Source organism: Macaca nemestrina, chromosome 12, assembly GCF_043159975.1.
Source record: "Macaca nemestrina isolate mMacNem1 chromosome 12, mMacNem.hap1, whole genome shotgun sequence".
Classification (NCBI taxonomy): domain Eukaryota; kingdom Metazoa; phylum Chordata; class Mammalia; order Primates; family Cercopithecidae; genus Macaca; species Macaca nemestrina.
This window is the reverse complement of record NC_092136.1, coordinates 126,592,255-126,597,894: the sequence shown is the minus strand read 5'-3', so window position 1 is coordinate 126,597,894 and position 5,640 is coordinate 126,592,255.

Genomic DNA, 5,640 nt, shown 5'->3' with positions numbered 1-5,640 from the left:
AATGCTGCGAAGATTGTGAATTGAGCTAGAAGACAGATTGTTAAACTAAGGCTATCTCTTCACCAAGTATTGCTGGTCCTTCTTCTAAGCGTCTCTCAAATTGTTCTCTCATTTCCAAACATCCTCACATTTTTGTCCAAATTCTCATCATGGCTAGCTTAAACTAATGTAAAAACCTTTCAATTATTCTTCCGACTCTGAAGGAATAGCATTTCCGCCTCCAGGCACACCCTCAGTCCTTCCTCCACACTACTGCCAGAGTGAGCCAATCACACTACCAATGTAGAAACCTTCATATTTGTCCCCTCACCAACAGAATAAGGTCTATGATTTCTGCCAAGGTATATTTATTCTACCTCTATCTGTCTATCAAACCTCTACATCCAGTTCCCAGAATGTGCTAGGCTGTTTCAAGTATCTGTGCCTATGGTCATTGCATCCTTACTGTCTAGAAGCCCGCTAGGAAAATTCCTCTTCACCTTAAAAAACACAGTCAGACATTCCTTCTTTAGGAAGCCTTTCCTTGAATCCCTCTACCCTTAAAGTTAATCTCCCCTCATCTGTACTTCATTGGTAATTTCTACATAGAGTTTTATTCCCTAACATTCTGTTGTTATATGTTTGTCCTTTTGTCTAAATTTGAGCCCCTTTAAGATAGAGACAGTTTCTTATTTATTTCCCCATCTCTAGTACTGAGCATAGTGCCTGACATATAGTAAGCACTCAGTAAATGTTCAATGAATGAAGTTACTTGCCTCTGTCTCCAAGTCAGTATTAGGGACAATTTAGAAAGGAGCATTCTAGCAATCTAAGATCAGATCAGAATTAGGTAAGGATGGAATGGATAATAACTAAGAATTAGTGATAAAAGTTTATCCACATGTTGTCTTCTCCAAAAGATGATCTAATTTAGTATGTAAGCCTTACTATATTTCGCTTTTGCATTGGAAGTAATATATTGTGACTAATATCTAAAAAGCATGTATTTTTAAAGTGTGTAGGTTTGAGTTGAAATCTGCATAAAAATTTCAAAAACACACATACATATACCCAAACATCTTCTAGTTCATTCTAGGAGAAAATGAGATTCTAATTACTTACTCTAAATTAAGTAAAAATATCTAAGAAAAAAATATTTTTTTTAAAAAAAAAAGACATTGCCTAATTCCTGTGCATGCAAAATTAAAATTAACTAGCTGAGATCACCTAGGCTGAATCCAGAAAGGTCAGGATGAGCAAAGGAAGAGAGCAAATCCTTGTCATGACACTGCCATTGGATTCAGGTGACTGGCTTCCTGAGTGGTGATGTTCAAGCAATCCTGCCCAGAGATGGGGGCATAAACCACATGGCCCTTCAATATTTCATCTGCATCTACATTCACTCTTGTTGAATGAGCATTGAACCTGGTTTGTGTTCATTCCTGGTAGAGTTACAGCATCACGTTAAACTAGCTACAGTAAAACAAGGAAAAAAAGCAAGCGATAGGGAAATGGAGATTGCCTTGTAAAACTGGCAAGGACTTTCACTTGGTTTTTGCTGGCGCGCTTAAATTCAAGGCTTGTTTTAATGTTCCAGGAGCCCTATGTTGCTATTGACTGACACTCAGTGGAATCGGCAAGGAGTTCAGGGGGCAATTTTTCCCCATTTTACTTCCTTGTTTAGCATGTGAATTCCGTGGTTAACATAATGAGATTAACTTCATTCTGCAGTGGAAGTGTGACTTCCCCCATGCCAAGACCACCAATCATGTTCATAAGTACAATAAGTACTTGTCTAAAAATCCAGCAATAAAGAGACAAATATAACGACCTGGAATTTCTGGATTCTCCACCAATCTAATTACAATGGCAGTGAGAGGACATGTACCTAATTAAACTGCCAATCACACCAAAATGATATGCCTCCTATTTATGCAAATATTTACTCCTCGTGGCTCGAACCAGCCATCTTGGCAGGGGAGACAGCAACTGGTAATTAAAAAACAAGTGGGATCAGGTGTCTCCACAAACAAAGTAAAGTGACTTTGCTTTACTTAGAGGCTAAAATACATTTGATTCTTTTTTTTTTTCAAAAAAAAATTTATCTTTTTAATAAAAAAGGCACATACCATAATATATGGCTCAATCAATTTTTCCAAATTGAATACACCCATTTATTAGCACCTCACAAGTCCACCTCTCTCCCTTTCCAGGAACTGGCCCTTCTCCTCCCAAGGGTAACAACTATCCTAACTTCTGTTAGAACGATTCGGTTTGGACTGTTTTTGTCCTTTATGTGAATGGAATCATACAGAATGTGCTCTTTAAATGTGTGTCCTCTGTCACTCAGCATGACATGGTGAGGTCTATGCCTGCTGTTGTGTGTTACTTCATTCACTCCCACTGCTGTGCAGTCTTACTGCCTGACTGTACCACAATTCATTTATCAGGGCTGCGGTTGGCATTTCACTTGTTTCCTGTTTGGGATTCTTGTAAGTAGTGCTCCAATTAACATTCTAGAACATGTCTTTTGGTGAGTTATGTTCACAGGTCTGTTGGGTACCTACATAGGGTGGTAGTTACTGGTTCATAGGTAACTCCTATCTTCAGCTTTCACTGATGCTGTCATACAGCTTTCCAAAGTGGCTGTAGCAATTCACACTTCGACAGGCATGGTGACGCCAGCTACCACTTGAACACTTCTGGCATTCATCTTCACAGCAGACCCTTTTTCAGATGAGGAAGCTGAGGCTAGGGGATGCATCAAAGATAATACCAGGTAACAGCTGCAGCTGCAACCTGGGCCCTTGTCCCTGGAAAGCTGGATCTCTTAATCCCTGTGTTCATGGCCTCCCAGATGTTTTGATTTGGTGTAAGGTGCTGAATACACCTTATTCTTCATCTAACTCCTGAGCTCCTTTCTCTCTTCTTTCTGCTTTATTTCATTCTGTAGGGTTTGATGGCTTTACTCACCCCTACCAATCCTTTTCATTCTCTTCAATTTCTCAATCCAAGTGACAAAAACTTCGCTTGACTTGCAGGGAACTACATTGTCATTTGCCTTCCATCTCAGCTGCCTCCTCCTCACTTTCTCAACCTCTGAATGTGCAAGTGCCCCAGGACTACCCTTTGGCCACCCTGCCTTCTCCCTTGGTGACCGTGGTGACTACTACTGCCCAGTACACCAAATGTATCTCCCTCTCTGGCTTCCAAGTGCATGGTTGGGTCCTGTTTCCTTTATCTCCTGACACCTCTTATACTTGGCTAAGGCCATGTGGCTAGTTTTGTCAATGATTGTGAGCAAAAGTGACACACGTCTCTTCTGAACTAGAATTTCATTGCTGAAGCAAACCCTCCCAAGTTCTCTTCCCTCTCCTTGTCTTATCTACCTGAGTCCTGGAGTGAGGAAAGTGGGGCAGAGCTCTAGTCAAACCAGGTGGACATACAGTATAAACAAGAAAGAACGATTTTGAAGTTATAGGCCACTAAGAGTTGAAGCGGATTCATTGCCATAGCATAAACAAGTTTATTCTGATACAATAAAAACATTTAGTATTGTGAATTTAGTTATAATCTATATTTTCGTGATTCCCAAATTGTATCTATTGGTTGATCCTGGGCCCTGAACTCCTGACCTATTAATCCTACTGTCTTCTCTGAATCCTCTCTGGGAACACTAATATACACCTCAAAATTGTCATGTCCAAAATGGAATTCTTGATCTCCCCCCATCCCCCAAACTTGGATCATCTATAATCTTCCACATCTCAGTTAATCACAGCTAAAATACTTTCATCGCTTAGGCTCAGAATGCAGTGGTATTCTTGTCTCTTCTCTCTTGCTTATGCCCCACAATGAATTCATCAGTAAATCATGCATGCGGGCTTACTTTGAAAATATATCCCGAATCTGACCTCACTCCCACCTTGGTTATCTAATTCTAGATACCATAGGTTTTTGAAAATTCATTCTTCTACATAATGGCATTTTTACCACCCTTTCTTTGAAACTTTCTCACAACACTCCGTCTTATTCTGCCCCCAACCTATGTACATGACATCGTTTCATCCTGGTTCTTCTTTCTTTCTTTGTAATTCTCAGGCCACATTTTCTCTCTCACTTTAGCTTCCTAATCTTTTCAGTGTTCTATTTCCATGAGAAAGTAAGTGCTCTGTATGGCTTTAATTTTTATTTTTATTCCTGTCTCACAAAATGTATGTATAACAATGATAGTACTGGGAATGATTTCAGGAGGTATACGAATGAGTATTTGTATTTTAACAGTCATGATTTTATTTTAATGTGTCTGAGACAAAATATAACTAGCATATAAAGCCCGAGATTTCACAGATATTATTGCTTAGATGAAGGCAAATAAATCAGTTTAAGTTGAATTAAAGTAAAAAATTAAATCAACAATACTACAGTAGGTATGAGATGGGGAAAATGTAAATAGTACACAAATGGAGATAAGGAAACTTCAAAGAGTAAACTCAGTCCATTCTCTTTAGCGGATCAATAATTCTGATGGTCACCTGGAAAGATCCAGTGGGATGGCCCCCCATACCCTCAACATTAGGAAATAAATCTCAGATTGGCTTTTCCTGTGAAACCAGTTCCTCCTCTTATTCAGTGATGCCCCTATTTCAGTAGGTCAAGTCCAACAGCTAGAAGTCATTTGGGGCTCATTTCTCTCTTGTGTCCTCTTTATTCACTAAATGTTTAAACACTGAAATGTCTATCACATTTGCCCTTTCCTTTTATTCTCATTAACATCATTCTAAGCGATGATCCAATTACCTCATACCAAGATCATTGCAATGACCTCCAAACAATTCTCCTGCTTCCCTCTGAATTCAGTTGCATTCTGCCAGTGCCCTGGAAACATCCTTCCCACGTTCAAATGTTCCAGTGTTCAGTAGCTCCTTCCGAAAGCCGTGTCTGTGATCCCTAACCCCGTGCTAGTAATAATGCACATTTATTGAGTGCTGTGTGCTAAAAGACTTAATAGGAATTTTCTTATTTAATCTTCATGACAACCCTGTGAAGTAGATACCATAGATGAGGAAACTAAAGCTTAGAGGTTAAATGATTTGCCAAAAGCTGATATATGATAGAGCCATAATTTCATCCAAGTAGCGTAAGGCCAGAATCTTTACTACGCTGCCTTTCAATAAAGTTAACATCATTCCTCATGCGAGACCCTCTGTGTCCTCTATTCTATTTTCTTTTCCTTCATTCATGAGAGTCTCATTTCTGTACTATCAGGCCTTTGTCAAGATCCACCTGGGTTTTGATTTGCTACCCCTCTTATACACACACACACACACACACACACACACACACACACACACACCACCTTCTGACACAATCTCCAAATTGTACTTCTCTTTTGGGACCCAGCTCAAGTGCAACCCGTTCAGTCTCACTAAAACCAGAGCTACCACTGGAGTAAATAGACATCTGTCCTTTCATATCCAGAGTTTATTTGACCCTGGTCCTGAATTATCCAGCTCCAGGTACCTGATATGAACTTGACACTGTGGACAAATAGGAGAAAAGAAAAACGGTGACACCGCCATGCTATGAATAGCAAGCAGGTACCTTCATCTCCAAATTAAGAGGATTTCAAAGTAATGCAAGTGGATGCAGTTCAAGGCA